This window comes from Typopeltis vanoorti, chromosome 11, assembly GCF_054136105.1.
Source record: "Typopeltis vanoorti isolate ZY-2024b chromosome 11, IOZ_Tvanoo_1.0, whole genome shotgun sequence".
Taxonomy (NCBI): Eukaryota; Metazoa; Arthropoda; class Arachnida; order Uropygi; family Thelyphonidae; genus Typopeltis; species Typopeltis vanoorti.
In genome coordinates, this window is record NC_143559.1 from 28,470,122 (window position 1) to 28,492,326 (window position 22,205).

General features: G+C 36.8%; 1 protein-coding gene across 6 annotated transcripts in view; it reads right to left on the reverse strand.

Annotated features, from left to right (window-relative positions):
* Window positions 1–22,205, reverse strand: part of LOC150101403 (actin-histidine N-methyltransferase-like) — a 311,777-nt gene that overhangs the window by 35,622 nt on the left and 253,950 nt on the right. The gene's annotated exons all lie outside the window — the stretch shown is intronic.

Below are 22,205 nucleotides of genomic sequence, written 5' to 3' on the forward strand. Positions count from 1 at the left end.
GTAATATTAATATCAGGTCATCCCAAAAGTAATGTCATTTTTAGCATTAAGTTTTGAAAGGATGTTAAAGATAAATCACTTGCTAATTTAATCAAGTATATGTTCTCTGTTTGAATCAATAATGCTCTTCGAATGTTGCGAAAGCTTCATAATGCCATTTTTATAGAATTCAGAAGGTTTAAAGGCAAAGAAATTGCATTGGCTCAGTTTCGGTGCCTCTAATGTATTGTATTTTTTTTTTTTTTTTGGTTAATGAAATGTTGCAAACTTCGAAATAAGTGGTAATATGAAGGTGCAGGATCAAGAGATATGGAGAATGTGGAAACTGTTCCCAGCCAAGTTCCTCAATCTTGATACAGGTGATTCTTGCAGTATGAGGACATGCGTTATCATGGTGAAAAACAATACCCTTTTGAATGACTAGAGAGCACTTCTTTTCTTTTAGTTTTTCATTCGGTCAATCAAGTTATTCCCAGTATACTTAAGCTGTCGTTTTGTTTTGTGTAAGAGTTCAAATTGTATAATATCAGCCACATCCCACCAAATGCTGAACAAAACTTTCTCAGGGTGAAGGTTTTGTTTTGGCTGAGGTTTAGCCTGTTCCCCTGAATAAACCTATTGCCTTCAGCGCTTAACATTCTCGTCAAGTATCCACTCCTCATTACCAGTGACTACATGACTCAAAAAAACGGAGATCAAACCTCTCAAGAATGAATAGCAGTGCAGATGTTGACACGTTCTCTTCGATTGTTGTTCATCAGTTAATGAGGAACCCTATTGCTGAGCTTAGATACTATTCCGAATTCTTGCAAATGGTGATGGATGGTTGATGACAATGGATTAAGATCTTCTGCTAAATCTTCAACAGTTGCATTGGTATTTCTTGCAACAGCAGCTTCCAGAATATCATTATCAAGAGAGAGAGACAGGGCACCAGGGAGGGGAATCTTTCAAGCTAAAGTCCCCTTGTTGAAATTTTTGAAACCATTGCTGACACTTTAGCACATTCAAAACATTATCGCCATACACTTCTTGCACATTTTTACAGTGTCAGCAGCACTGTTGCCTTTTTTTGAACTCACAAAGCATGATGTTTCTCATGTGCTCTTCAGTGACCTCCATAGTAATAACGGCTTATTTAAACAGTAACTTATGTATGATGTTCTTGCAAAGTGGAATTCCTTAGAATGAGGCTGCCTCAGTTTTAGTAGTACTTATAAAGCTTTAAAATAAGTTTAAAATAAGACAGGTTAGTGTGCAAACCAAGTTGTTTACTTGGACAATGATGAATGAGTGGAATGGATTGCCAGAGGTGGTTGTGAGTCCCAACAGTAAATAATAAATTTAGTTTAATCCTTTATCCAAGTGTAAGCAAACCAAGTTTGTGCCTGAAGTATCTTCAAGACTGAGGCAACGTGTGGTAAAGGTGGACCAATCTCTGATCTCTCCTTGTCTCAGTATCACCCATAATGTGAAGCACATCTCCTTGCGGACATGTATAATGCTGTGCATTAAGGGAAGGGCCACTACCCAGACCGGTTTCGACCTTTATTGAGGTCTCGTCAGTGGGAGCCAGACTCAGAAGTGGTGATACTAAGGCAGAAGCAATGGAGAAGTCATATTTACCTATACGAGTTGCCAAAAGGTGTACCACCTTATTATTAAATTATTCTGGATTTAGAGAAAGATGAAAGAAAGAAGGAAAAAAAAACTTCCAACAACAGTAAATAAGTTTAAGGAGATGTATGATAGGTATTGTGTAATGGATGGTGTAGGCTACAGCTACTCAGGTCTTGGACACCTGCCATGGAATACTATAATAGGTGTCCAAGGACACTTATTCCATGGCAGGTGTCCTGGACACCTGCCACGGAATACTAGAAGAAAGCCACTCTACTTCTCTGCAGCCAATAGAAATATGAAAAACTTTTACTCGAATCTGCTTCTGCGTAACTACCTAAACCTTAATAAATCTGGTTCCATGAAACTGTCTCAAATTTTGGGAAGTTCTCATCCTCTCTACTTCAGCCCAACAGCCAAGGATGCTCAATTTAGTGAGAATGGTTTTTTTTTTTTAGAAGTTTAGCAAATGTGTTTATGTGCCGACTTTTTATTTTTGAAATTCTTTAGCAGCTGAAGTGTTAAGAGATATCTGAACGGATTGTCCAAAGGGCAGCATTTGGAATTGTGGCAACCTCCTCTAGTATGCGAAAAGCTTCATTGGTGTTGGCAATAAGAATGCAAGTATTGTCAATCTGTTTACATAAAAGGCCAAAGCTAGTGCATCTGTATATGTGGAGAGAGTCTTTTCTTGAATTAAACTGGTGTTTCAATATAACACTGGTTTAATTCAGTGATGATAATAACATCGACGTGAATTAAAATGCTCCTGGGATAATAATGGATGATGTTATTATCCTGGCAGCATTTTAGAAAGGCCAATCTATTTAGCTGCTTAGAAAGTTTTAATTTCAGTTTACTGTAATGATGGGTCTTGCACACTATAGAATCTCTGTGGATTATAATAAGTCTGGTGGAAAGGTGTGGTGGCCATTTATGACTATTTTTTAAAGAAATTATAACATTGACTAATATATTAACTAAAATAAATTTAATTAATACTTCCAGTATTTCAGCAAAGTCAACTTACCATCATCAGGGAACAAATATAATAAAATATGTGCATGCAGGCACTACACTAAGTAATGTAGCTGAAGCATGTCAACTGAAGGCCTAAAGTCCTAAATAGTGCTCCCCAGTGAGCTAAACTGAGCATCCTTGGCTCTGGGCTGAAGTACAGAAGATAAGAGTTTCCCAAACTTGGAGCAGTTTCATAGAACTAAATTTGTTGAGGTTAAGGTAGTTAGGCAGAAGCAGATTCAAGTAAACGTCTTTCATATTTATTTGCTGCCATGGAAAAGAGTGGCTTTCTTCCAGTATTCTATACCACATATCCAAAGCATAGTCAGCAAGACCTGAGTGGCTGTAGTGATGTAAATGAGTATAGTCCTTATGTTCAACAATTCTGATTTGGCTATCTTGAATAGAGTGGCTTTCTTCCAAGTATTCTATACCACGTGTCCAAAGCATAGTCAGCAAGACCTGAGTGGCTGTAGTGATGTAAATGGGAATAGTCCTTATGTTCAACAATTCTGATTTGGCTGTCTTGCCTCTTTGGCAGCACAAGCCACCAGCTTTATGATACATTTTTCAAACACATTATGATACATCACACAATGGCAAATTCAATAAATCTTTTGTGAAACCTACAGATGTGCCATTATTCTTTTCTTGTGAACCATGTTTAATAACCAATTATTAATCAGTTACTGAATTATTAATTCTTACTGTGTTAACTGCTTCAGAGAAATAAATCTGATGAATATCTAGCATTTTTTAATTAATGTCAATTTTTTAAAAGTACACTTTTAAATTATGGCATTGATGCTAACATTTTCCTGAATGTGTGAGTACAAAGGATAATATTAACAGTATATGTAAATAGTGATGTACTTTGCTCTTTACAAGACTACATCAAATGAACTGAAACATTAGTGTAATATTCCTGCAGGAGTAATAGCAAGTGCCAGTTAGTTAACAGCAACTTGGGAATGAATGGGAGGTGTAGTCTTCATTATTAGAAGAGTAGCACATTTCAATGAAAAGCAAGTATGCTGCACATTTCATGTGGACAAAGGAACATGCTAAATGGAATTCAGGTTAACAGACTTCTAATTTTTCAATATGCCAGATACAGACCTAGTTATGTTTTTCCCAAAACCATTTCAAGTTTCAGGAAAAACCTCACTAGGTCTACATTTCTATGTGAATTCCACTCGTGAATTATTTTACTGAATTCCACCTGTGAAAGAGTATAAGCCTATTGTATATTAGTACCAAAGGGTTAAGTAATCTGGTAACCCTGCTCAAAGAGCAAAGAACTCTTTCCAGATGCATCAGTCATCCAATAAATAGGGTACAGCTCACAGAAGATAATGAAATTTGCCTATCACCTAAGAACATTCCCATTTGTGAACATTTTTATGTAGATGAAATTTCATCTTGAAAAGAAGGTATATAACTGAAAATTTTGAGAAACTACATTTCAATGTACTAAAATGTACATTTAATATATTTTAAAGCTTGCATATTGCAGATGGCATACCTACATTAAGCTACACATAAAGAAGTGAGCATTGTTTTATATTCATACATCTAATGGTTACTAACTAAAAATTCTAAGTTATGCAATCTGATTTCTAGTAGGCCACAGTGATGTGCTGTAGTGATCAAGGTTCAAAAATACTGAAGAAACAATAAACAAGACTTCAGTTCATAACGAATACAACAGTTCATCCAGAACTGTTGTATTCTTATACCTGCACATTTAATGTTAAGTACTGTTCATATACTTGGGAAAGCCTGAAATCTCTAGAGAACACATTCCCAGATGGCAAATAAGTAACACCTCTCGGATATGAGTTGGAGAAGGGAAATGTAACATCTTCTGTGGACTAACAGTCAATGGCAAAGTCTCTTCTTCATGTTAGGAGCAGCTGAATGAGCCATTACAGCTCAATGATGATACACTGACTGTAAAAACAAGTAAGACTGTAAGAACAACACACTGATTCAGATGTTACCTAGAAAAACAAAAACAGTATATACACCTGAGCAATCTGGATTGGATCGACAAGCCAGCTACTGAAAGAAGTACAATAAGAGTAAAACTATCAAGATGCATGTTATCCATTGGAAGGTGGAATGTCTATAAGTTATGGGCTCCTGAAAAACTAGATTTGCTTTGCAAGGAGATGAAGCAATACTAATGCAACATCATTGGATTAGTGTAGATGCATACTGGAGATGAAAGGTGAAAGAATTCTAATCTGGGAATAGTACAAAAACATAAGAAGGGGTTGGGTTTCTTCTCAGTAAAAGAGGAAGAGTAGCATTATCAGGATACAAACCAACAAATAAAACAATGATAATGGCAAGATTTGCAGCAAGACTGTTTAACATCATAGTGGTCCAGGTCTATTCGCCCACTTCAGAAAGTACTGAAGAAGAGATAGTTATCCTATAGTAACATCTTAGAAGCAAGTATAGAATCAGTACCGAAGAGAGAGAGAGAGAGATGTACTGATTATTGCAGGGGATTGAAATGCCAAGATTGGAAATGACCAAGGGGAACTGGAAAGAATAATGTGCAAACATGAATATGAAGAAAGTAATGAATTAGGAAAAAGAATGCTTGAGTTTGCCTTAATTAGCATTACATGATAATTTGCAATACAAAATTTCAGCAAAATACTGCAGAAAATGGACATATGAGAAGATGCTGGATATGATACTCATAAGCAAGAATTTGGCCACATCAGTCCAGCTGTGTTGAAAGTTTCAAGGAGCAGACATGGAAGATTAGATCATTATTATTATGTGCTACTCCATGGAGTCCTTAGACTCATTGAGGTAGGCCCTAACATCATACTAGCATTATCCAACATTCACACAGCATCTATGATAATTTGAACTCACCCAGTCATGGTACCCACAACAAACTCATGCAACCTATTACAATCATTTACCACTCTTCAAGCAAAAAATCTAGTCCTGACAACTGTACTAACTTCACTCTTGCTCAGTTTCTAAGGAGGGCCCTTAGTTCTCCCACCACCAGCCCTGTTCTGAAAAATTTCCTCTGTATTAAACTTGTAAAAACCCTTCAATAATTTGTATGTCTCAACTATATCACCCCTTTTCTGTAACCCACAAATCTTCGACTTGTCCTTATAAGATTCATTTCATAGATCTGATACCAGGCACAAACTTTGTTTGCTTACACTTGGATAAAGGATCAAACCAAGTATGTAATTTCTTGGTATGTTTAATTTATAGTATAACCAAGTGGAAAAAGCTTCCAAGATCTGATACCATCTTGGTCACTCGCCTCTGGATCCGCTCCACTTCTTCCTCATCTCCAAGAAAATCCAGGTGAACAGATCTGCATGCAGTATTCAAGATGGGAGTCTTACCAAGGCACTATCAAGAGGTATAATCACCTGCTTAACTCTGCATGTCAAGGTATTCTTCAGTAACCTAATAATCCGATGAGCTACTTTAACCACTTTTACAATATGTCTTCTAAATTTCAATTCCCCATCCACTAACACCCCCAAATCCCTGGCTTTATCAATTTCCTGTAATACAGTTCCATCAACGTGGTAATGGCTGGTAATTTTTTTCACCTCAGAATGCATAACTTAGATTAATTACACTTGACCACATTAAACTGGTATCCATTCTCCTTTGCCCAGACTGCCATTTTATCCAAATCATCCTGCAAAATAACATCATCTGTATTTAACCATTGCTCTACCCAATTTTGCATCATTGGTAAACAACCTGAATAGTTCCTCTCAGATCCTTTCCTCTATTGTTAATGTACAGAGCCCTGTGGCATGCCACTAGTCACAGGCTTTCTTCTGGACTCTACTCCCGAGTAAACTACTCTCTAATATTTCAACTTTATCTCCATCCTCCATGTGCTGCAGTTCATTGATTAGAATTCCATGTGGTATCCTGTCAAACCTGTCAAAGGCTTTTGCAAAGTCCAGCAATATTTTCCAAAGTCCAACTCAGCTGTCACTGTACAATAAAATGGGAGCAAGTTACTGAGGCATGACCTACCTTTCACAAAACCATGTCCCCCCCCGCCACACACACATAGTAACCCATTTCTGTCTATCCATTCCTATTTCACTCTTGACCAACTTCTCCAGTACATCGACAACAACTTCTGTGCTGATCAGTTAATAACTGTAAAGAGGCTCCAAGACTGCTACATCAGTCTTCGAGCCTCATTTACGCAATGGAACTATTTTTTTCTCTTTCCACCTGCTCAGGACTAACCCAGAGATGAGACTTAGATTAAACAATATGGTCAGAGGAACTGACAATTCCCTAGCATCTTCGTGTAAAACTCGAGCTGCTATATCATATAATCCCATGGCTGTATTCATATCAAGGTTCTGTAATTTGCTATGCACCTCCATGTCATTTAGCTCCACATAAGCCTCTGCCCCTCTTGTTACTGCAATATCTCTAACTGGATGATATACTCTTGCAAAGTGTTCACTTAGTAATTGTACTATTTTGCCCGATTCAGCTACTTTCCTACATCGGCTTCATTAAAATCATCCTGCCATATAATTCTTTCTTTTACTTGCAGCATATTGAAAGAACTGTTTGCGATTTTCTTTAGCCTTCATCGCTAACTTCCTTTCATAATCTGCTTTTAGCTTTCTTACCACACTGGCTACCTTTCTGGTGCCTGTGCTTTGCACTGCTCAAGTTCCTGCTGGTCACCTTTCTCCTTGAATTCCCTCTATAAATTTTTTTTTTTTTTTTTTTTTTTTTTTTTTTGTAGCTCCAGCTTAATTATTATTATTTATGGCATCTCCATGGAGTCCAGAGACTCATCGCAGGAGACCTAAATCAACCATCATACACACAAATCCTATCATACCTCTCCTTGAATCCATTCACCATCAAGGAACTTGCAACAAATTCTGACAATCCATTCTGCTTATTCACCACTCTCCATGCAAAAAAGTCTGGCCCACACATCATAGCTACACACACTCTTACACTATTTCCATTGATGGCTCCTAGTTCTCTGACTATTTGTCACATTGAAAATTTTCACTTGCATCAGTTCTATAAAATCCCTTTAATTTAATATATTAAAAGTTTCTATCGTGTCCCTTCTTTTCTGCCTATCAACTAAACTTTGTAACGCACAAATCTTCAACCTATCCTCATAGGGAGTATTCCACAGACTTGTCACTTTCACCAAGATGGTGATAGTGACAAGTCTTTGAAGACAAGTCACTTGTCTCTGAATCTTTTTGACCACCTCCTGGTCCCCCAAGAAACTCAGGTGACCAAATCATAGCCTTATAACGAGGGATAATAACTTCCTTACCTTTACTTGTTAGCATGTTTTTCAACAACCAAGTAATTCATTGAGCTATTTTACCAACTTTTAAATATGTCTTCTGAACTTTGTCCACCATAATCCTGAAGTTCCTAGCCTCATCAATTTCCTGCAAACCAATACCATCAATATGATACATCATATGCAACCTTTTCAACCTGAAGTGCATATTTTGCACTTCATTTTGCAACATTAAATTGACAATCAATATCCTTTGCCTACAATGCCAATTTATTTAAATCATATTTATCAACTATTGCTCTCCCCAGTTTTGCATCATCAGCAAACAACTGAATAACCCCTCTTAAATCTTTCCCTATGTCATTGATATATACAAATTAAATAGTGGTCCTAGTACTGAACAACCCCCAGGTGCTCCACTAGTCACCATCATTCTCCAGATTCCACTCCACCATATACTAATCTCGGGTGTCTGACCATCAGCCATCCCCCTATACAAGCTACTAGCCTCGATCTTTCTCATCCTGTCCAGTTTTTGTAACAGTTGTCCATGTGGTAAACCGATGATGATTATTAATGGTGTTGATCCATTTAATTTCCACCTATTACTTCCCTCAAACACTCCTTTACCACTTCCCCTATGAATTATCAACATCCAGCCATTGCAGTTTCCCATAGCATGGCATTGATCCAAGCAATCTCCTAAGTTTGTCATACTTACCACTCTGTAGTTTTCACATATATCCACCTCTCAGCTGAAAATTCCACATATTTAGCCACTTCCCGGGTCAAGACCATATGATCACTCTCACCAACTGGTGGCAATGTGGTCATATTGGTTATAAACAAATTCTTGATGCAATAATTAGATCTAGCACTCTCAAACCGCAAGTAAACTCCATGACATGCTATCTCAGATAATTATTTCTTAGTAACTACATAAATTCCATCCCTTTACTCCCATGTATCCTCTTCTCTTTCCAATCTATGTTCTGATAGTTGAAATCTCTCATAATAATTGCCCACCCTCTACTCATTGAGCTTACCTGCTAATGCATACTATCGGGACATGTTATAGAGGGTGCAAGGGGTTTGAGGGTGTTGGATCTCACAACAGCATCAGAAGATGTATCCATAACCAAGGTAGACAGACACTCTGCCTCCAATTGGGGAAAGTGCCCATGCAGTCTTATTCTGGGAAGTTGCCAAACATTTGGAGTTCTCTGTCAAGAAGGGGTTTATGTTCAACTATAAGGTAGTGTTTATGAGAGACTTTGGAGTCATCTTGGAACAATGCCATGGCTTGAGAAGCTATAAGAAAAAAATGTCAGGAGTGCATGGCAAGTGGTCAGAGATTGCTTGAGAGTAGCAGTATCAGATTGCATACCCAAGGTCAAGAGGATAAACCAAGTTGGAATTAAGTAGATGAGCAGGGATATAAAGCAAGAGCTGCAAAAAACATTGTGGAAGAAATATAAAGAAAAAAGTGATCAGCATACACATGAGCAGTACAAAGTGCAAGCAAGAAGGGTGATAAGGAAGACCAAATCAGACTATGTGTGAGAGAGAGAGAATTAGCCAAACAGGCCAAAGTAAACCCAGAAGAGTTTTTTTGTTATGTAGCAAACTATGGTATAATAACTTTAAACAATGCTCATAGTAAGAAGGTGATGATTGAACCAAAAGAAATAGTTGAGTTGCTGAGTGATTATTTTGCAAAGGTGTATCATCCAGATGGTGATTTTACAGTTGCTGATGTTACAGAGATGCATATTAACATTGAGATAGATGAACAGGAGGTGTTCAGCATATTAAAAAATATGAATGTGAACACAGCAGTGGGACTGGATGGCATATCATCCCATGTACTACGTGAATGTGCAAGAAAATTAGCAATGCCTCTGACGAATTTATTCAATCTAAGTCTCAGCTTTGGGAGTGGAAAGAGGGGGTAAGATAATACCATTGCATAAAGTTGGCTCCAAGACATTGGTAGCAAACTACAGAGCAATTAATATATTGGGAGTGGTTGTTAAAGTATTGGAAAAGTTGGTGAAAGGGGTAAAATACAACAGTGTGTGTGTGGGGGGGGGGATGCAATACTCTATAGTGGCACATGGCTTTGTAATGGGTAGGTCCTGTCTAAGTAACTTATTCTCATTTTATAATAAAGTAACAGCAAAATTGGATAAAGGTAATGGTTATACCATGATATTGCTTGACTTTTCCAAGACATTCAAAATACTACATGGAAAACTATTACAAAAACTGGGGATGATGAGAATATATATGAGGCTAGTACCATGGATAGAGGGATGGCTGACGGACAGACACCAGAGAGTAATATATGTTATTGGAATGGAGTCTAGGAGAATGATGGTGACTAGTGGAGTATCTCAGGGTTCGGTACTAGGGCCACTACTCTTTAATTGATATATCAATGACATAGGGAAAGATTTAACAGAGGATATTCAGTTGTTTGCTGATGATGATGTAGATATCCTGCAGGATGATTTAAATAAATTAGCATTGTGGGCAAAGCTAATTTATTTAAATAATGAGTGTCAATTTAATGTTGCAAAATATAAAGTTATGCACTCCAGGTTGAAAAGGTTATATATGGTGTATCATATTGATGATATTGGTTTGCAGGAAACTGATGAGTCTAGGGACTTGGTGATAATGGTGGACAAAGAGTTAATGTTCAAAGGGCATATTGCAAAAGTTGGTATAATAGCTCAACAAATTACTTGGATGTTAAAAAAACATGCTAACAAGTAAAGATATGGAAGTTATTATCCCTCATTATAAGGCTATGATTTGTTTACAGTAGTCAATATGACATATTGACTACTGTAAACAGATTTGGTGACCTTGGTTTCTTGGAGACCAGCAGGTGGTTGAAAAGATTCCGAGACAAGTGACCAAGATGGAAAATGGTCTATGGAATACTTTCTGTCATGATAGGTTGAACGTTTGTGAGCTATAAATTTTAATTGATAGGCAGAGGACACAATAGAAACTTTAAGATATTAAAGGGGTTTTATAAAATTGATGCAAATGAAATTTTTCAGTATATGACAAATAGTCAGAGAACTAAGGGCCATCCGTGGAAGCTGTGTAAGAGTGTGTATGTGTGTGCACGCGTGTGGACCATGTATGGAGAGCAGTGAGTGAGTGGAATGGATTGCCAGAATTGGTTGTGGGTTCCCTGATGGTAAATGGATTCAAGGAGAGGCATGACAGGATTTATGTATGATGGCTAATTTAGGTCTCCCACAATGTGTCTCCAGACTTCATGGAGATGCCATAAAATAATAATACTATCCCCATTATCATTTATATCCCCTGGTCTATAGAAGCATCCAACTGTATATTTTGTTCTACAGATCACTATCTCACACCAGACAGCCTTAAATGTGCTATTTTCACTAGCCTACAGTTGAAATCCTACTCTCCTTGGTTGTAATTCATTGGCCCTCATCAACAATACTCCTTCCACCATTCTTTTCTTCTTCTTCTTCTCTCTATTTGAACACACTATACTGTTCGCATTGTATCCCATTAACTGTATCATCTTCTGTCAGCCATGTTTCACTAATGCCAATAACCAGTGACCAGGGTGAACTCCTGTCATGTCAGGTGTCTTCTCCCTCCAGGAGATTGACTATCATGTGTCTCCACCATGTCCTATTCTGCGCCTCTCTGCTGCATTCCTCATATGAGAGATAGGTCCAGTCTTCTATATTTTTCATCCACTCCTGTCTTTGTCTTCCTCTTTCCCTCAACAATTTCTTCGAGAAGTTCCTTTGTAGGCAGTTATGTCTCAGAATATGTCCAAAATATCTGACTTTGCTCTTTTTAATTTCTTTCATCAGGCTCCTGTTGACACCTGTCATCTCTAGTACCTCTTCATTTGTCTTTTTTTCTCTCCATGATATTCTCATAATTCTTTGCAGCATCCACATTTCAAAGGCCTCCAGTTTTTTCACACTCAGATTGGAGAGTGTCCATGTCTCTACTCCATATAATAATGTAGACCATATGTAGCATTTGGAGATTCTTAGTCTTGTTTTCAGATTTAATTCTCTAGATGTTTAGTAGAGTTTTCATACTGATGAAAGTTGACCTTGAGATTTCAATCCTTTTTCTAATTTCATCTTCTGTCCTGCCATTCTCTGTGATCAAGTGTCCGAGGTATATGTATTTTTGCACCTGTTCTAATTTATTTCCTTTTATATTGATGCATATTTTTGATATTTTCTTTTCTCTTGAAATTATCATGATTTTTGTCTTTTTAAAGTTGAAACTGAGGCCATACTCTTCGCTATACTTGAGGGTTTCATAAGAGTTTTGAGGTCATATTTGTTTTATTTGTTTTCAGCTAGAAGAACCATGTCATCTGCATATCTTAGGTTATTAATATTTCTTCCTCCTACAGTGATTCCTTTGAGGTTACTAATTTTATTAAATATTTCTTCTGTGTATAGGTTAAAGAGAATCGGAGAAAAGACACAGCCTTGTCTCACACCTTTCTGAACTGGGAATTCTTCTGAGGTCTCTCTATTTATTCTCAGAGATGCAGTCTGTTCCCAGTAAAGATTGGTTAATAGCCTAATGTCTTTTCCATCTATGCCTATTTTTGAAGGGATTTCAATTAATTGTTCATGTTGGACATTGTCGAATGCCTTTTTGTAATCTATGAAGCAGAGGTACACATCTTTTTGTTTTTCTAGATATCTTTCTATGATGGTTCTGACATTGAAAATACCTTCTCTTGTACCTACATTTTCCTTAAAGCCACTTTGTGTATCATTTATTTCTATTATTAAAATTAAGGGGATATTAAATCCCACATTGTTTTAAAACTGAATAAGAAACTCAAAGATTGGAATCAGAGAGTTTCATGCCGAATATAGATTACTTATATTATATTTAAGTAATTTATTTCTATGTTTATTTTTCTTTTATTTCTTTCAAGAATAATGTATAGGAGGACTTTTGATACTTGACTGATGAAGCTGATTGTCCTGAACTCTTCACATTGTGTAGCTTTTGTTTTTTTGGGAATTGGAACGAAAATTGAGTGATTAATATCTTTGGGTAGAAATCCAGTCTCGTATATTCTATTGAATAATTTTGTTAGAAATTTCAGTCCTCCTTCATCGAGAGCCCTCAACCATTCTGCCAAGATGTTATCTATTCCTGCAGCTTTATGTGGTTTTAGTTTTCTGATGGCATTTTCAACTTCACAGAGTAAAATGGATGGTCCTTCTAAATCAGTCTGTTCAGGAATATCATTTCTTTGTTGTTCATATAATTTCCTTGTGTATTCAATCCATCTTTCCATGATTTCTTTTTTATCCATTAGAATATGGTCTCTTGAGTCTCTAATGACACTTGCATTTTGGTTTGATGTATTTGTCCTGCTTGTCATTTCTCTGATCTTTTCATGCATTTCTCTGCTTCTGTGTTTTTTATCAAGGTTTTCTCTATCTATACATTTATATTTAATCCATTCTTCTTTGTCTTTCCTGCATTCTTTTTTTATTTCTTTATTCATGCTTTTATATTCAGGTTTGTTCTTTAACTTTTTTCTTTGTTCCATCAATGTCAGTATTTTTTCATTCATCCAAGGTTTATTCCTTTTCCTTTTTAATTGTGGGAGTGTATTTTTGGCTGCTTCATTGATGCTATTCTTGAATGTTTGCCAGTTCATGTTAATTTCATCAATTGGCATTCTATTTTCTGTGTGAGTTGTGGTGTCAGACTTGTTAAGGGATTTTGTGAATTTTTTTATAAAGCAGTCTTTAACTTCTTGGTTGTTAAGTGAGTCTGAATTATAAGTTTCTCTTATGAATAGTTGCTTGGTATCTTAAGTTTTATTTTGATTTTTGCAATCGCTGGGTTGTGGTCCGATCCTATGTCTGCTCCAGGATATGTTTTTGTTTGTGTTATTGCATTTCGGAATCTTTTGCTTATTATTATATAGTCAATTTGGTTTCTATAGATGTCCCGACGGCTTGTCCAGTCGGGACATCTATAGAAACTCTTGTATATAGTCTTCTGGGAGGATGTTTAAACAGTGTGTTGGCAATTATTAGGTCATTGGTTTCACAGAATTGAATTTCACCTCTTTCATTTCTGATTCCAAGCCCTTGGTTTCCCATGCAAAATGAGATTTTTTCTGAGCCGACTTTTGCATTTAGGTCACCCATCAGTATAATAACATCATCTGACTTAGCACTGGAGATTGCAGTTTGGATGTCTTCATAAAATTGTTCCAACTCTTCATCTGGGTGATCTTTGGTTGGCGCATATGCTTGGATAATATACAGGTTGAATGGTTGTGCAGTTATTTTGGCTGTTATGATTCTGTCATTTATGGGCCAGTATCCCTGTAGAGATTTTGCAATTCTATTACTTAGGACAAGTGCTACTCCATTAAGGTGGAAGTCACTGCCAGAGTAGATTATGGTATGATTTTTTTCTTCTTATTATGCCTGTATCTGTCCACCTCACTTCACTGATACCTGCAATATAAGCCTTCATTACTTCTAATTCCTGGAGTAGGTTATCTAATTTGCCTGCCTCATAGAATGTTCTGACGTTCCATGTTACTATTTTCAAGAGATTGCTGCTCCTGGTTTTCAGACAAGGGATATCTGAGAATATCCTCCCTGGAGGGTTTGGGATATTATCTTCATACACTACCTTAGTAGTTCTTGTCTTACAATTCCCAGTTTCAAGCTCTTCTTCCCTGTAGCTATAAGAGCTTATGGATGCAGGGGTCTCAACCACATCTCTAACTTCATATTGTAACATGGTGTGTTTCATGGTTGACAATGGATAAATACGTGGTGAGGCACCAATTTCTTCCACGACAGTTGGCCACAAGTCCCTTAGATGTCAGGAGTGTGCCCTCGATGTGCCGCACATCTTGCTGTCATGCCTTTGATCAGTCAGTGTTGATTCTTCTGCTATCTTGGCCATTCCAGACTTCATACACATAAGGGGTGACATTCCCTATTTACAGCATTCTATATTGCTGATACCCTCACTTAGTTTAGTCCACCAGCCGAGACGGTTTACCAGGGTGTGGCTGCTGGTGTGCACTACCAACTTCTTGGAGCCATAAGTGAGAGTTGAGTGCATGTGAGGGCCAGAGGCCAACATCCTGACCCTGAGATCAGCGGCTGACATCGATACTAAGGTGCTACCTCTCCATACACCCCATACACACCCAATGCCAAATACTCCTCCCCCTTGTTCCAAATATTCCTGGCATTAGTGTACATAAAGTGCAAAACCCCTTAGGCCCACCAATTTCTTGATGTTTTATACTAACTATCCTATTCTGGTTTATTACCAGTGATACTAACTTAGGCATTTTAATGCAGATTCTTATACTCAACTGCCTCACTGGTATCTGTGTACCACTCAACAGTTTCTCCCCTAAAATCTCTAGTTTCCCTGATTCTGGACATCCACTTTTAACTTCATTCAACACTTTTTCCAGACTCTGAATACCAAATCCATTCACACGAAAACCACATCCTTCTTGAATAAGTCTTTTCGTCTGTTGAACTTATTCCACACATCCACAAATTCCACATCATTCTTTCTGTATAATTTATGTGTTGACTCATTTGTTATTATGGCACTCCTTCTCAGCTCAACTTTGTCATATCGCAGCAACAGACTCACTATCTTAACTCTCTCACTCTTTTCTTTTGCTATTTTCAGTAACTCTTTCATGTCCTTCCTCATTCCATGCTTTTCTCCTTTCAAATCATTAATTCCAAAACATCAACTCTTTCACTTTACCCTTTTGCACTATAACAGCCTCGCTAACGTCGTTACTTTTTGCACCCAGCAAGCACAATTTGTCACTCTCTTTCCAATCACACCTCTTATGATAGAATTGCCATACAAGACTCTCTCCTTAATTTTTCATTTTCTCTTAATCAAGCATTCCTTTATTTTTCTTGCACTTCTTTCTATTATCAGCTGATCCACTCTCCAGACATTTCTTCAAAAGCTACAGCTCATGCTTCGTCCTGTGCAGCGCTCCATGTAACCACACTATCTCCCTCGTTACAGCTAACTTTTCATTTTTCACATCCATCAAACTGCTGTCTTTTCAATCATCACTTTTAATCTCTCTTTCATTACACCGTTGCACACATTTTCACGTGTATTCTCTGTTCCGTCCACCACTTCAATCTCATGACCTGACCAGCACTTCTGACCCTTGCATTCATAGCATTTTCATCACACTCTCCTACCACTATCACTTTCAAACCTAAGTCCACTCACCCTTGGTAATATACATCTCGCAGACATTGCACTAAACTAAGTCCCTCTGGTTGAATTCTTTAAACAATGATGCCTTGGATGGCATTATTCTGCTTCACATCATGCCATATGTAACTACACTATGTAACTTAATGTACAGAAAGACTATACCGACTATATTTAAATAAAAATTTTAACTCAAATCTAATTACCACCACAGTACAATCTAGTTCTAACACAATTTTTAACTAATATCATTTTTTTTTCTAAACTAAACAACTTAGCTTTCAAAGGTCTCCAAACCCAGGTCTACTATCACAGTATACTCATACTACTCATAATCATAGTTTAATGATTGCTAGTATCAAATTGAAATGCAAATGGCAAGAGAAGACATAGTTTCAAACTCAAAGAGATATAAGGATGTGGTGCAAGGAAATCAAGATAAAAATATAAGGAAAGTGCTTGAAGAATTGAAATCCACTGCAGAAAAGAAACTGGAAAACAGAAAAACAAAGTGGTGCTGGTGCTTGCAATCAAAAGCAGTGAAAGAAACAGAGACAAAGATGAGATAACTTTCCTATAATACATAGCAGTTAATTCAAGGAAAGAGAGCATTAAAGTTACGAGAGAGATTTCTATGGAAATGGAAGAATAGTATAGAGCAAATGCATTGAAACAAAGAAGGAAGTTATAAGGAACAAATCAAAGTAGTTAAAGGAACAAATCAAAGTAGTTAAAGGAACAGTGCAAGGATAATGAAGACTATAATGAGCAGAACAAGTATACAAAGTGATCAGAATATCAAACAAGAAATGGAGCCCAAAACAGAAAACCATAAAAGATTAAAAGTATGAAATCTTGATGAACACGAACATGATGAGATCTTGACGAACGAAACAAGAGAGGAATGGACAAGATAATACTGCTCAGAGTTGCATAAGCCACAAGGAGATGTTGAGGTCCAAAAGAGATTAATGGGTCAATTGAAGGAAATATCACTACCGAGCACAGAGGAAGAGGTAGATATGAGATATAAGGTTGTAAAAGCAGTAAATTATTTAAGGAACCATAAAAGCAATGGGAATGATGACTTCATTGGGGAGACACTAAATCATGGTGGTGAGATGATGACAGATGAAATACACAGATGCATAACAGTGCATACGATGAAGAAAAGAAAAAGAAAGATGATGGGGAAAAAAAAGAAAAATGGAAAAGAAAGCAAAATGGAATGCAAAAATGACAGACAGTTGCCCTAACAAGTCATTTGTGGGGGAAAGTAATTATGATACTAACAGAAAGAATAAGGAAACTAATGGAAGAGGATAAAGAAGAGACAGCAGCATTGTGCACCAAATATTAATGCTAAAATTAATTGTGAAGAAAGCTCTATGTAAAAATATAAACATTCATATCTACTATACTTTCAAAAGGCATTTTAATAGCATAGATTAAAAAGTGGCATGTACTGTACTTGAATCTCACAGAGTGAACAAGAATCTGATATATCTATTGCAGAATATCAATGATAATGCAGAAGCTGCCATAAGAAATCGTGGAGACAGAGGAGCAGGAAGATGGTTCTGGACAGTGAGAGGCATGAAACAAGGACACCCAATATCCCTAGGTATCTTTATCATGCTTTTAGAAAGAATAATGTATTATAAAGAAGAATATAAGGAGCATTTCAGTTGAAGGTACAACAATTTAAGATCTGCAGATGGCAGTCAGTATTGGAGAAAATAAAGAACAACTAGAAAGAACAGTGCTAAAATGAAGAAGAGATATGGATTGATAAATACTGAAAACATTAAAATAATGATATTCAGAGAAAATAGGATGATGAAGTAAATAAGGGTCAATGGACATGAGCTGGAAGAGGTTAGGAGTTTCACATATCTAAGAAACAACATGATGCACAATTCAGGTTGTAAAAAAAGGCAATAAGATCTTGGATAACAAAAGTGAAAGTAAACCCACAGACAATGAAAAAGATATAGAACAGTAAACCAGTGAGCCTTGATATAAAGCTGAAAATGCTGGAAACATGCCTATTCATTAGAGTTCTCTATGGACACGAGTCACAGTCAACGACTGTAGGGGAATATTAGCATTTGAAAGAATGAAGGAGTCAGAATTGTTCAGCCTTTATCTCCAGAATGATGTACATTGAAAAGGTATTTGCAAAAAGATACAACACTTCCTCCTTCATTTTGATTTGATCTGAGTGGACTCAAATTCTCACAAAAAGAATCGCATTTGAAATTGACTGAATAATGTAATCTGAACATATATATACCTGCAGAGAAAATGATCTTCCCATATCCCTTCATTTTCATCACCACTACAGTTGCATCAGCTGGATGGTGCAAGCTGAAGGAGATGTCTGCAGAGATGGAGAAAAAATTATACTTAAGAGCACTCTGTTTTTTTTTTTTTTTGTTTTTTTCTTATTAATTGGATTTAATACGTTATATGTGGTAAGTAAACTGTGTTTACTTACCACATATAAATACTGAATTTTTTGTTTTTTTTAATTTTCACTGTGGTTAATATGTGTTTCTTTTAATTATTTTTAATTATAAATACTAAAATACATGTAAATTTATTGAATACCTCTGTTGAATAAAAATAATGGAGTGATTGGGTGTTGTTACAAACCTGGTGGATCAGTTCTAGTGATGAAGAAATGCATCACCAAATAGAAGAGATGAGCACATCAAATGGCACACTTTAACTATCCAAATATTAATTGGGATTCTACTGCATTCATGAGAAGAATGAAAATGAATGTATTGAGCTGTTGTAGAACAACTTCCTCAGGCAGCATATAACAGAAGAAACTCGAAGTTAAAGAGTGATAAATTTGATTATAGTGTTCAGAGGGCATTTCAGTTAAAGACGTAACTATTCTCCCTCCAGTTGGTGACAGTGATCATGCAGTATTCCCTTGGGAAGTGACTAAGTTTATGAATATTCCATTCAGAAAAGGTTACATGCTGAACTACAAAACAGGAAATTATGACCAACTGAGGAATATACTGAGTTCAGCAAAATGGGATCAGTTACTGAATGGGAAGAATATCAGCAGTGCATGGGAAGCGTTTAAACCATACTTAAATGATGCAATATCAAAGTGTGTCCCCAGAATTTGAAGAATAAATAGGGTAGGAGACAAATGGATGTGTAATCGTATTAAGTATATGCTGTAAGTATATCGATATGCTGCAAGTAAAAGTAAGAATGAATATGAAAGAATAACTCTTCTAAATGCAGATGGTGTGAGGGTAAGAGATGCAGAAGAGGTTGTTCAAGTAATGAGTGCCTATTTTGTTAAAAGCTATCAACCTGGTGTATGCAACAATGAGATAACTGCTACCTCTTCACTGGATGAAGAAATTCAGGTGTATGAGGACGAGGTATTAGAACTGTTGCACAAACTGAATAAGAATTCAGCAATAGAGACTGATGGGATATCAGCACATGTGAAAAGTGTGTTCAGCTGAATTGGCTATTCCTCTGACTGGACTGTTTAATATGAGTCTCATCAGAACAGGGAAGATTCTGCAGGAATGGAAAGAATGTATGATAATTCCATTGCACAAGGGTAGTGCAAAGACTGATGTATCGACCAATTAGCATCTCAGGAGTAGTGGTGGTGAAGATTTTGGAAAAATTGGTAAGGGCTCACATTCAGAAATGGGTTGACAGTGAATCTCTACTTTGCAATGAGCAACATGGGTTTACTAAGGGAAGGTCATGTTTTAGCAACTTGCTCACATTCTATAGCAATGTTACCATTGAACTAGACAAGGGGAATGGATAGACCATGATACTTTTGGATTTTACTAAGGCTTTTGACAGAATACAGCATGGTAGACTGTTGCATAAATTGGAGAATATGGGTTTGGATTATAGAATATTAGTGTGGATAAGAGGATGGCTGACTGACATATATCAAAAAGTGGTATATGGGAGATGTGAGTCTGCAAGATTTAGGGTAACCAGTGGTGTACTACAAGGATCAATGCTTGGTCCACTGTTATTCAATCTGTATAATAATGATATTGGGAAGGATTTGACAAGTGACACATAGCTATTTGTATCATCTACAGCTATCTTTACATCATCAACAAATAGCTGATAATGCAAAGATAGTTAGGGTAATCAGGAATGCTGCTGATATGCAGTACTTGCAGAATTCATTCAGTTTGGCGTGATTAGCTATCCAATGTCATATTATATTGGTGGGATTCTGCTAGAAGAAACTGATGAGACTAGGGATCTTGGAGTGTTAGTAGATAGGAAGTTGAAGTTCAGTAGCAAAGATTGCAAATACAACTCTAAAGATACCAATTATATATTTGGTTTAATCCTTTATCCAAGTGTAAGCAAACAATGTTTGAGCCTGAATTATTTTCAGGACTGGGGCAACTCGTGGCAAAGGTGGTATAAGTTCTCATCACTTGCCTTAGTATCCCATAATGCAAAGCACATATCCTTACAGACATGTATAATGCTATGCATTAAGGGAAGGGTCACTACCCAGACTGGTTTCAACCTTTATTGAGGTCTCAACAGTGGGAGCCAAACCCAGAGGTGGTGATACTAAGGTGGAAGTAATGGAGTGACTCTTCCCTTAATGCATAGCATTATACATGTCCTCAAGAATATGTGCTTTGCATTACGGGATACTAAGGCAAGTGATAAGAATTTATACCACCTTTGTCATGAGTTGCTCCAGTCTTCAAAATACTTCAGGTGCAAACTTTGTTTGCTTACACTTGGATAAAGGATTAAACCAAATTGGTAGCAGAGCCAAGTGAAAAAACTTCCATCAACTCATCTCTAACCCAGAGAATTTTAATAATAAGGTGTGACATCTTTTGGCAACTGGCATATGGAAATATGACTTCTCCATTACTTTCACCTTAGTATCACCACGTCTAGGTCTGGCTCCCACTGATGAGACCTCAATAAAGGTCAAAACCGGTCTGGGTAGCGATCCTTCCCATAATGCATAACATTATACATACCCATAAGGATATGTGCTTTGCATTATGGGATACTAAGACAAGTGATGAGAACTTATACCACCTTTGCCACGAATTGCCTCAGTCCTGAAAATACTTCAAGTGCAGACCTTGTTTGCTTACATTTGGATAAAGGATTAAACCAAATATATAACTGGTAGCATAGCCAAGTGAAAAAACTTCCATCAACTCAAAAGATAATTGCAATGCTGACACGAATGTTCACATGTAAAGATAACGATGTCATTTTGCCTCTTTACAAGGCCTTGATAAGACCTCACTTGGACTATTGTGTGTGCAGGTCTGGTCTCCTGATTTCCATTGTGATTCTGATATAGTGGAGAGAATGCAAAGGAAAGTGTTAAAAATGATATCAGGATTGTGGAATACTGATTATGAAGACAGATTGAGAATTTGTAGATTGCAGAGCCTAGCAAACAGGAGAAAGAGAGGCGATATGATTGAGATGTACAAACTTCTGAAAGGGTCATACAGGATTTCAGTTGATGGAAGATTTCATCCTTGGAAGCTGAGAATGAATGCCGTTGAGAAGGGAGGGTCAGGCTAGATTTTTTTTCTCATAGGGTTGTGCATGATTGGAATGGATTGCCATTGGATGTTGTGTGTGCAAGCAGTGTGAATGAATTCAAGAATTAGTATGTGCCCCACTCAATTTGTCCCTGACTCCCTGGAGGTCTGTCTTAATAATAATAATAGCATTTAGCTTAGAATGGCAATTATCGTAGGTTGGATTTTTCTCTCGATTCTTATAATAAGAGTAGTTGCTCATTCACTATAGTATTTGGCTGCAAAGATTATTTTTCTGCTTTTATATACAAATTATACAATGATGATACAAAATAAATCTTTATTTTTATTTCCCATACAGAGTGAACACATGACACTTAGTT